The following is a 12,500-nucleotide window of genomic DNA, read 5'->3' on the forward strand; positions in this document are numbered from 1 at the left end:
TGCTTCTATGCGCGATTTGTTGTTTAAACAGTGGCCAAGATGGATCTCAGACGCCACACTAGAATATCTTGATGATGTTCTAAAATACTCCATCCTACCATGACACTCAACTTGGTGCCTCAGAAGAGAAGATATAGTTCGTGACTCAATCTGTAGGATGCTCACTTCCCTCACATGACCAAGCATGAGACACGGTGGTCCATTCGCGGTTATTTTGACCATCTGTAAGAGTCCTTCCCTCCAGGCTCTCAGCTCTCGAGAACACCACCATGCCCCTCTGAGGAAGTTTCAAGTATTCTGTGACTTGGAAGAAACGGTCCACACTCCCTTTGCCTTCTTCTCTCGTCTTTGTGGAAGGCTGTGGAGGAAGAAAGAGCTATCCAACCTTTTTGTATCCAAGGAGTTAATTTTTTTGTGGTTGGATCTCCGTTTGTGTGTCTGTCTTTTATCTCTTCTTATCTCAGGGAGTGTAGGTGGATGACAAGAGGGTTTTGATATTACTAGGTGCATTCAGTCTTTGTGTGTGTGTGTGTGTGTGTGTGTGTGTGTGTGTATGTTTATGTGAGTGTGTCTGTTTGTTTATGTGAGTGTGTGTGTGTGTGTGTCTATTTATGTGAGTGTGTGTGTCTGTTTATGTGAGTGTGTGTATCGGTGTTTCCACAAGTGTGCCTAAAACTTTTGTGACGATCAGTGCCATGGGGAGGAGGGTACACTACCAAGTTATAAATAAACTACAAATTTACTCCCTTGTTTATCGACGTTGTTGAGGGACAAGTTATTAAGTGAACACGTCAGAGTACTAGCACACACACACACACACACACACACACACACACACACACACACACACACTCACAGGAAACGATCTTTATTTACCTGGCCCTTTCATAATAGATTGATGTTTCTTTATATACGTATAATTTAGATCTCTTAGAGGTAAGTCAAGAGAGCAGACTAGTTCACTTCACATCTCACTGACCATTAACCCATAAAAAATGCGTCTAATCTAAAATAACAAAAAACGAAAAAAATGCTCAAGTGAGGATGAAAAAAAAATCCTTCTAATGCACACATATACATAGTCTCCTGTTAGGCCATCCTAAATGGTTTTCCTAATTTGGTGTTGTTTGTTATGATATTGAGTGAGGTGGTGACGGTGAGGGACAGCTGGTGTGCCGCGGGGGACAGGTGGAGACCTCTCAACCAGCTGCCACTACCTACCACCTCACCCTGCCACTACCTCCTGATTCTCACCCCAACACCCCCCTCTCTCTCTCTCTCTCGCCACCTACCTCCAACTTTACGTCCTGTCTGTCATTATCTCCATCTGACTCTCGCCATCCTTCACCCTTCCTCCCTCCCTCCCTCTCAACCCAGTAAACACATTCTCCCTTCAATATACTCCCTTTTATATGCTCCCTCATATAAACGACACCAACCAATGCTACATATTCACCACTTTTAACTTCTGACCACGAGAACAAGAACAGCAGCAACAGACATGAACATTATTATCTTCTTGACATTAAGATAGACGATATAAATGAATTAATATCCTGACGCGTATAAATTTGGAATAAAAATCAATCCCATCATGATACTAAGAGACACACCTTTTGTATTGTTCTTGTGGCATTAAATGGAGAAGAGATAAATGCTTTGTCGTGAGTGTAGTTTTGGTGACACACACACACACACACACACACACACACTCGGACGCCCAGTGTAATGATAATCAATATTCGGCACTTAGTTCCTTTGTGATCTTTCCTTTTCTCACTCACGTGAACGAGAGGCCGGACTTGGCAAGGAAATTGATCTTCCGAGACGGTTTGTATGGTTGGATGTCTGTCTGTCTGTCTGTCTGTGTGTGTGTCTGCTTGGTGATATAGTATGACAGGTAACCTAAAGATTAGCCCCAAGCTTATATGACCTTAAGATTAAACAATCTAATCTAACCTAACCTCCTCAGGTAACGTTAAGGTGTTTTATCATCAGGTGAAATAAGCTAGGATGACTAAACAGGTGATACAGATTAAGTAAACGAGTCATCATCATATGGTTTTCATTTGTAATTTAATCATCTACATTATTACTCTGGGGGGGGGTCAAAGGTCACGGGGTCATGATAGCGGGGTTGTGGGCCTCGACAGTGTGGCCTCTGGCGTCATTATCTTCCACAGGAGGCAATAACGTAGTCATTTATGTGTTGTCTGTTTGGTGGTTTGTTTTCCGTACAACGCACACAGAACTGAGAGGTAGAGTGTGTATTAGGGTGTGTCATAGGAGGGAAGATCAGCTAAAACTAATGGCCCATCACTTTTTTGGTAGATTTTAGTGTATATAAACAGAAAACAATTTAAGTTTCAATATTTTGCAACCTTTTGCTAGGTAAATTGTAGCGTGAAATTTATTGAAAATCTAACGTACAGCTGCATTAGTGCATTACAATTAAATAGTGAACATTGCTTTCTGACTTCATTCTTTAACAACCCAACTAACAATATTGTTTTCTGTTTCAGATTCTGATGCATTTATAAGTTGATAATATTTGCGATGGCTGCTTGTGTCAGGACGAGGAACCAAAAATCCAGCCATCTCAGTCACTATCTTGGGTCTGGGAGAGAGCTCCTGAAGTCAGAGTTGCCTACATTGAGAAATGCTTTGAGATACGGTGTTTTAATCAGGCAAATCAGTGAAAAGAACCAAAGAACTTACACAAACAAAGACATTGCCAGTGATATGACCAAAGCTGTCTTGGCGTCTGCCTCTGGCTAACGCTCAGTTCAAGCCTCCAGTCATAACAAGTCAGAAGAAGATTAGTGAGAGACTGCTAGCCAGTTGGGAAAAAGGCAAGATATCTCTCTTGGGAGAGAAAACTTGCAGTTAAGGACAGCTTGTAAACAACTGCACCAGTTATTTGACATAATTACTTGCAAGTGCCCAATTGTTCTCTGTCCTGAGTTTGGATGCGATCGTGACTGTAAATCCGGGGCCCACATCTCCTGTATTTGCAGAAAGCGTGAACTGAAGATTCCTGTGATCGAACTGGCATTTAATCAAAGCACAGAGAGAGAAGACTGGCAGTATAGGGGCTCTCATGATTTCTAGCCAAGATATTCCGGAGTCCAAGAGACAGGAGGCTGCCACAGAGAGACAGAAGAGGAGAAGAGTTGCAGAGGAAAAGAGACTTGAGAAGGCCCAGGGTGAGGTAAAAAAGGCCGATGATTGGAGTCAAGCTGATTCAGAGTTTAATGACTTCCCCATGGCTGATCCGAGTGCTGACCAGGAGAATAGTGACTTTGTCCCTAACCCAGAAAATAATGATCCCAAACCATCCAGGCATAAGATTCGAAATAGGAAAGATATCCCGAGCATAGCTCTGGCCAGCATGCGACACTACACTGGTCTCAGAGAAACTGCAGAGATAGCAACAGCTGCCTGGATTGACGGTGGTTTGATAACACCTGATGATGTTCACCTGGTGATAGATCATAACAAAGTAAGGAGAGCTCAGGAGATACTTGTCAGTAACCTAGAAGAGGAGTTTGATAAGGGGATAAGAGAAAATGGAATCAATTGTTTGTTCTTTGATGGGAGAAGGGATGACACTAAATTGTTCATGAAAGTTGGAGATTCTGACAAGTTGTTCCCTGCCATGGTGAAGGAGGAACACTACTCCTGCTGCAGTGAACCAGGAGGGAAGTATTTGTGGCATTTCACTCCAGAGAAAGATGACATCAGGAAACCAGTTGAGATAGTGGCAGATAACATTGTGAACTGGCTCAGAGAGAGGAACGTAGACCAGACCCTGCAGGCCATTGGAGGGGACAGCACCAACACGAACACAGGGTGGCAAGGGGGGGTCATACAGTGGATAGAACGGAAGATTGGGAGGAAGCTGGTCTGGATTGTTTGTGACCTCCACACCAACGAGTTGCCACTCAGACATCTGATCCAGGAGCTGGATGGCAAGACTCTTTCAAACAATAGATGGTCTGGTCCTCTTGGCAAGATGCTGGACTCTGCCACTGTAAAGGGCCTCGGTCTTAGGGATAGAAATCCCTTACCAGGCTAATCAGGATCTTAATAAAGGAAAGTCAAGGACCATGTTTTTCCGAGGAATAGCAAACAACCGTTAGAGATTGGCATCTCTTTACTATAAAAATATAACACAAAACTCTGACACCACTCAACAAACATCAAATAATTACGGGAGTCAAACAATTAATGGAAGCAACAATTAAAGGAATCAAACAGATAATGGGAGTCAGCAATTAATGGATTCAAACAATTAAATGGAGTCAACAATTGATAGAATCGAACAATAAAGGGGAGTCAGCAATTAATGGAAACAAACAATTATAGAATCAAACCATGAACAAATATTTCCTACGGCAGTGGCCCTGGGGGAAGGTTCTGGAACACGGTGATGCACACTCAGGGTAACGAAACGTCCACTTCGACTCCACACTCAGCGACGTCTTGAAAAGGCAGGAGAACACGGGGGCACCGACGGAATGTGATGAACTGATGGTCGTGGTATGCGGTAGTGGTAGATGACCAGAGAGTTGGCAGTTGATAGGTGAAGGTCTGGGAACACAGCCCACGAGTCCAGGACCTATGATGAGATCACAGCCAGAATTTGACGGACAGCAGGGTAGCTAGATACTGACGGTATGGCGGCTGAGTTGAATCTGCCGGCGGCGGAGATAGTTGCTGCCGTTATCACCTCCGTCCAACCACCCCAAGTGTCGTCTGCACCAGCAAACGAGCGAGTTAGCAGCGGTAACTAGCCGGAGGATCGTTTCATGCCACAGCCACTGAGTTAGAAATAAATCCGAGCTTTGAAAAAAATCACAGTTGGCCCTCCACTCGTTGAGCTTGCACATACTGTCATTGACGACCTGAGTACTGACCAGTACTATGGTTACATGATTTGCAGTGCCATCAAAACTGGGGTCATGCCTGATAGACTTGCTTACCTGCAGATAGGTTCAGTCTCACATTCTAGGTGGCTCACAACGGCTCTCAGGTTCTGCAGAATTTGGGTCGCTCATCATAAACTGAAAGGGAACCAACTAAACCTGGGACTTATTGTCCAATTCATCGTGAGTGTCTACTTTAAATTGGTTCAACACAAAGATCAAGTCATACGTTCTCAGTCCAAGGCATGTTCTCTTCCAGCTTGAGCTCCTGAGGAGTCAGCCAAGGAAGGTTGTTCAGATTGTGGAGCAGACTGTGAGGAGATCTTCCTGGTATGCTCATCCCGAGGCAGTTCTGCAGACAATGCTCTGCAGTAAGGATGAGGAGGAGAAAAGAGTGGCAATCAAAAAGATCTTGGATATGAGACTTATGAGAGGATCTGGGCATGACGAATCAGTTGGTGACGATTCCTTCAGGGTCAGGAAGACTCCTGAAGTCAATCTAGATGCCAAGACCCTCACTGATCTCATAGATCTGGATAACATCCAGGCTGGCAGTGAGCCCCCTCTTACCTGCAGCCTCACCAATGTTCAAGTCAGAGCTTTCCTGGACAACCCCATGCATGTCCCTGCCTGGCCCTACACCCAGAGGTATAGGCGTTGTGTGTACAGCAAGTGGCCCGGGCCGCCAGTCCGCGTGTACAGCCAGGAGAGGAGGAGGCTACATCGAGCTCAGGTGGTCAGCAGCAAGGGTGATGGTAGAAAACAAAGCAGAAAGACTTGCTTCAATTGCTCTATGGTGTGTGCAGCAAGACCGGTGTAGTAGTAAAACCGGTTTTTGTATTTGATGATTTTGTTTTCTAAAGGAATATCAAATTTAATAAATATGTCAAGATCATTCGTTTCACTATTCTGGATCATTTTCATCCTAATAAATTAACCTGATACATTTACTTTACTTTAAATAAGCTATTTAGTGGTGTTGGTAAAAGGGTGGGAATACTGAATTTTCATAAGATTTCAAGTTAAAATTTACCTAGCAAAAAATAAAAACTTTTCAAATCTGAAGATGTCACATGATTCTGCACATAGAACTACATCATTAATACCATGGGCCGATTTTTCAAAATAAAAAAAAAAAAATTCGCCTCCGTATGACACACCCGAGTGTGTATGCTTATTGGGAATGTTCTCTGTAGTGGATGTGTAATAATAATAATAATAATAATAATAATTAACGGTTTATTGAAAGAGCTTGGCAGCCAGAAGGCTGAAAATATACAGTTACATATTTGGGGAATGGGTTACTAGTTACAATTAATATACAAGTAACATAAGTGACACAAATAAAACATATAATAACTAGATGGGGAAAAGCTCATACTACAGTTCATTTCAACATAGTGACAGTGTAAGGAGCAGTGTTTACTGGGAGTGAATACACTGATTTATTACAAGTTATTGATAATTTTTACAATGGTTGGGACTGGGCTGTTCTTATAGCGATCAGTTCGTGCACGTATGGGCTGGATGTGGTTGTGGTGTCGAAATGGAAGCAATTCTCGGACTAGGATTTCAGGTAGTAGGAGCCGGTGTCGGGGATGGTGTAGAAGCTTCTTACCAAATTTGTAGATGAGGTCGTGGTGATGGTCAGTGAGAGTCGAAAGGGTCAGTGTGTTGAGCGCTTCTTGATATGTGGAGTAGGAAGGGGAGAGAATAATCTTGCATGCCCTCTTTTGCACTTTTTCTAGGTGTTTACGTTGTGTGGCATTTAGGGAGGAAGACCAGGTGGGGGAGGCATAGGTGAGCTTGGGAAGTAGGAATGTTGTGTAAACACTGAGGAGCTTGTGCAGGAACTCTGAGGGACTTGAGTCGGCGGAGGAGGTGGAGACGGAAACTGGAGGATTTGACCTTCACTGACGTGTGTTTCCAATTTAGTTTGTTGTCTATGGTGACGCTGAGGAGCTTGGAATCTACAACCTGGGTGTGTTCGGACCTAGGTAATGGAAGGAGGACAATGTCGGAGGAGAGGTTGATGTGCATAACCATGGTCTTGGTATGGTTGATGGTGACATGGTTGTTGGTGGCCCAGTTTTGGAGACTGTTCAATAAATCCTGAAGGGCGGTATAGTTGGGAGCAGAATTGTTGACGCTGATCCCAATGGTGGAGTCGTCGACATATTTCCAGCGAGCAGGGGTTTCTCTTAGGGCATCATTGATGAGCATAAGGAAGCAGAGTGGTCCCATCTTGGTGCCTTGGGGGACGCCTGAGTGACTGAAAGGTGGAGACAGCCCTCGGAAGCGTACAGCTTGGCGTCGGTCACTGAGGAAGTCTAAGCCATGGTATAAGACTTCTCCGAAGCCCGAGGTCAATAGCTTTGTTGATGATTATATTGTGGTCGACTAGGTCGAACGCTTTAGTGAAATCAATGAAGGCGACAGCTACAGACGTTTTCGTTTCTCGAGATGGCGGTATATGTAATCGAGAAAGCTGACAAGACAGTGAGTGGTGGAGGAAGTTTTCATGTTGCCAAATTGCTGAGGGTCTACGACTCCTGCAATATCAGCATAAGCCCAGTCAAACCAAAACTTTCACAGATTAGGCTGGGGTATTGGGGTGATTGCAATAGGTCGTAGCTGATTTAATTGTGGGCTGGTTGACTTGGGCACTGGTGATACATAAGAGGTCTTCCAGTCAGCTGGGCATCTGGCTTGACTGAGAGAAGCATTGATGATGGAGCATAGGGGTTTAGCAAGCTCCGGGGAGAACTCCTTGAAAAGTTTCATTGGTAAGTCAATGGGGTGGTAGAGCGTTTTAATTTTAGTTGTCCAGGCGTTTTGCTACTTCAAATTCTTCTACTAAGTTCAGTGGGAAGGGGGGCTGGTAGGTAAGCAGGGAGAGTGGTTGTGTCAAGCCGGGGGAGCGTCTGGCATATAGTAGCGAAATGGTTGTTTGTTTGCTCAGCTGCGTCAACATTAGTGAGATGGCTAAGGAAGGGGAGGGGGTGTGTCTTATTGTTTAGTCCACAGAGTTCTTTAAGCTTACCATACCATTGACTGACGTTGGTCTGCTTCAGGTGTTGTAATTTGGTTGGTAGTGGGACTTCTTTGCAGTGCGTATTTCGCGGATGACTCGGTTGCGAAGGGACCTGTAGCGGATGTGGTCATTGAGATGAAAGGCTCTGTCTCTCTGTTGCATAAGTCTTTAGATCCGAGGTGTGATCCAAGGCAAGTCAGCTGGGTGAGATCTGACGGACTTCTCAGGGAAGAAGTGGTGGTGGTGTTGGTATAATTTATCCATTTGGTTTCCACGTCATCCACGCCAAGTACTTCAGTCCAGGGATGGTGAACTATCCACTGCCCGAAGAGGCGCACTGCAGAGTCAGTAATCGGCCTGTAGGTCTTGATGTAGGGTCTCTGTACTTGAGTGGGAGTTGCAGCTGGGGACCAGAGCACTGATAAGTGTGTGCTACACCCGATAGGAGGCATTGGTTGAGGTGGTTGGTACTGGTCCGCTAAGTCAGTTAAGATAAGGTCAAGGGTATTTTGACCGTGTGTGGGGAAGTTCACAACTTGTGATAGTGATAGCTGGTCCTGGATATCAGTGGTGTCAATTTTATTATAATCCCCACATAATACTAACTTGGCACATGGGTACCTAACTCTGAGGTGGTCTGAGGTGGTAATGAGATGATTGATAAGTGTCTCTGGTGGGTGAGCAAGGCGGATGGCATGCCACACAGATTATGATGGAAGCAGTGTGGCGCAGGTGGGCCCGTGGCACAACACGTACCCATAATGCTTCCACATCTGCTGGGACTTGAACATCCAGGCAAGACGGGCGTAGGTCATCTTGACAGAAGAGGGCAACGCCCCCTCCGCGTCTATGTGAACGAAGGTGATGAAAGAGTTGATATCCCTCAATATGACACGTTTCAGGCACAATTTGCCAAGCCTCACATATGGCAACGACGCTCGCGGCGGCTGACCTGACTGTAGTTGCCAGCTCGTCGAACTTGTTAGCTAGGGAAGTGACGTTGGATAGCAGTAAAGACGGGAGATCATACCATATCCGTGGAACTTCAGTGAGGTGGTATGGTCTGTCAGTGGTGGGTTTCTCCGGTTTCCTAGTGGAGGTTACGGTTCTAATGGGCTTATGTGTATGACGGCCTTGTCTACGGCTCCGCGCGTGGAATATGTTCAGTGACTTGAGTCGCACGATAACACTGCCATCAGGATAACCGTTCCCACGCTTTAGATGGTACAGAGTGCGTCGGGAGTAAGTGATTGGTGGCCATCTGTTGAGATCTGTTGTGGGCGGACGGAAGTGTTTGTCACTGACGGCACTTTGAGGGCCACTGACACTGGTAGACATGTTAATATTTGTCAGTCGTAAAGACCGTGGGTCTTTACGACTTTGTCCCTGGTGCTTGGGGTCGCCGACACAGTTATCACGATATATGTAAACACCGCGGTGGTCCTTGTCACTGGCACTTTAAAGGTGACCGATAAAGTGCCCACTGTCTGACTTTTCCTTGGGGTGCACTATCGAGCACTGTATAATAATCACTTATTGCACTGATGACTTGAATGCTTTGCTGAGAAAGTTCCTTAAGTGCACTATAGGAACACTGCTCCGTAATCAATCGTTCACTATCACTAGAATGTTTTGCTGAATAGATCCTGGTGTAGTAAGGCTGGTAGGGCGTTGGGGTATAGCAGGGGGAGTGGCAGGGCCAAACAGACTCGGCCTGGCTGCGAAAACCAGGAGCGCCTTCGGGGCACGTCTTGTCTCCCTGATGGTTGACAAGTGTGTGTGTATGTGTGTGTGAGTGATGCTGGGGTGTGTGTGTGTTGGAGGGTGTGTGTGTTGGTGGGTGTGTGTGTGTTGGTGGGTATGTGTGTGTGCGTGTTGAAGGGTGTGTGTGTGTGTGTGTTGGAGGGTGTGTGAGTGATGCTAGAGTGTGTGTGTGTTGGAGGGTGTGTGTGTGTGTGTGTAATAATAATAATAATAATAATAATAATAATAATAATAATAATAATAATTAACGGTTTATTGAAAGAGCTTGGCAGCCAGAAGGCTGAAAATATACAGTTACATATTTGGGGAATGGGTTACGAATTACAAATAATATACAAGTAACATAAGTGACACAAATAAGACATATAATAACTTAGATGGGGAAAAGCTCAAACTACATTTCATTTCAACATAGTGACAGTGTAAGGAGCAGTGTTTACTGGGAGTGAATACACTGATTTATTACAAGTTATTGATAATTTTTACAATGGTTGGGACTGGGCTGTTCTTATAGCGATCAGTTCGTGCACGTATGGGCTGGATGCGGTTGTGGTGTCGAACAGCAATTCTCGGACAAGGGATCTCAGGTGGTAGTAGGAGCCGGTGTCGGGATGGTGTAGAAGCTTCTTACCAAATTTGCAGATGAGGTCGTGGTGATGGTCAGTGAGAGTCGAAAGGGTCAGTGTGTTGAGCGCTTCTTGATATGTGGAGTAGGAAGGGGAGAGAATAATCTTGCATGCCCTCTTTTGCACTTTTTCTAGGTGTTTACGCCAGGTGGCATTTAGGAGGAAGACCAGGTGGGGGAGGCATAGGTGAGCTTGGGAAGTATGAATGTTGTGTAAACACTGAGGAGCTCGGGTGCAGGAACTCCAAAGGACTTGAGTCGGCGGAGGAGGTGGAGACGGAAACTGGAGGATTTGACAACTTCACTGACTTGTGGTTTCCAATTTAGTTTGTTGTCTATAGTGACGCCGAGGAGCTTCGTGGAATCTACAACCTGGAGTGTGTTCGGACCCAGAGTAATGGAAGGAGGTGGGACAATGTCGGAGGAGAGGTTGATGTGCATAACCATGGTCTTGGTATGGTTGATGGTGACATGGTTGTTGGTGGCCCAGTTTTGGAGACTGTTCAATAAATCCTGAAGGGCGGTATGCGTTAAAGCAGAATTGTTGACGCGACCCCACGGTGGAGTTGCTATTTGAAGCGAGCAGGCTTTCTAGTACCGCTTTGATGAGCATAAGGAAGCAGAGGGTCTCCCATCATGGTGCCTTCGGGGACGCTACAGGTGAGTGACTGAAAGGTGGAGACAGCCTCGGAAGCGTGATATGCTGGAAGCTTGGCGTCGGTCACTGAGGAAGCCTGTAAGCTGGTGCGGTATGAGAATTTCTCCGGGCCCGAGGACACAGAAGCTTTGCGACATTATATTGTGGTCGATTTAGGTTTAACGCTTTTAGTGAAATCAATGAATATGCACAGCTACAGACGTTTTTCGTTTCGAGATGGCGGTATATGTAATCGAGAAAGCTGACAAGACAGTGAGTGGTGGAGGAAGTTTTCATGTTGCCAAATTGCTGAGGGTCTACGACTCCTGCAATATCAGCGTAAGCCCAGTCGAACACAAAACTTTCACAGATAAGGCTGGGTATTGGTGTGATTGCAATAGGTCGCAATAGGTCGTAGCTGATTTAAGGATTGTGGGCTGGTTGACTTGGGCACTGGTGATACAAAAGAGGTCTTCCAGTCAGCTGGGCATCTGGCTTGACTGAGAGAAGCATTGATGATGGAGCAGAGGGGTTTAGCAAGCTCCGGGGAGAACTCCTTGAAGAGTTTCATTGGTAAGTCAATGGGGGTGGTAGAGCGTTTTAATTTTAGTTTGTCCAGGCGTTTTGCTACGTTCAAATTCTTCTACTAAGTCAGTGGGAAGGGGGGCTGGTAGGTAAGCAGGGAGAGTGGTTGTGTCAAGCCGTGGGGAGCGTCTGGCATATAGTAGCGAAATGGTTATTTGTTTGCTCAGCTGCGTCAACATTAGTGAGATGGCTAAGGAAGGGGAGGGGGTGTGTCTTATTGTTTAGTCCACAGAGTTCTTTAAGCTTACCATACCATTGACTGATGTTGGTCTGCTTCAGGTGTTGTAATTTGGTTGGGTAGTGGGACTTCTTTGCAGTGCGTATTTCGCGGTTGACTCGGTTGCGAAGGGACCTGTAGCGGATGTGGTCATTGAGATGAAAGGCTCTGTCACTCTGTTGCATAAGTCTTTTGATCCGAGGTGTGATCCAGGGCAAGTCAGCTGGGTGAGATCTTACGGACTTCTCGGGGAAGAAGTGGTGGTGAGCTTCCGTGGTGGTGTTTGTATAATTTATCCATTTGGTTTCCACGTCATCCACGCTAAGTACTTCAGTCCAGGGATGGTGAACTATCCACTGCCCGAAGAGGCGCACTGCAGAGTCAGTAATCGGCCTGTAGGTCTTGATATAGGGTCTCTGTACTTGAGTGGGAGTGGCAGCTGGGGACCAGAGCACTGATAAGTGTGTGCTACACCCGATAGGAGGCATTGGTTGAGGTGGTTGGTACTGGTCCGCTAAGTCAGTTAAGATAAGGTCAAGGGTATTTTGACCGTGTGTGGGGAAGGTCACAACTTGTGATAGTGATAGCTGGTCCTGGATATCAGTGGTGTCAATTTCATTAAAATCCCCACATAATACTAACTTGGCACATGGGTACCTAACTCTGAGGTGGTCTGAGGTGGTAATGAGATGATTGATAAGAGTGTCTCT

Source organism: Homarus americanus, unplaced genomic scaffold (assembly GCF_018991925.1).
Source record: "Homarus americanus isolate GMGI-L3 unplaced genomic scaffold, GMGI_Hamer_2.0 scaffold37039, whole genome shotgun sequence".
NCBI lineage: Eukaryota > Metazoa > Arthropoda > Malacostraca > Decapoda > Nephropidae > Homarus > Homarus americanus.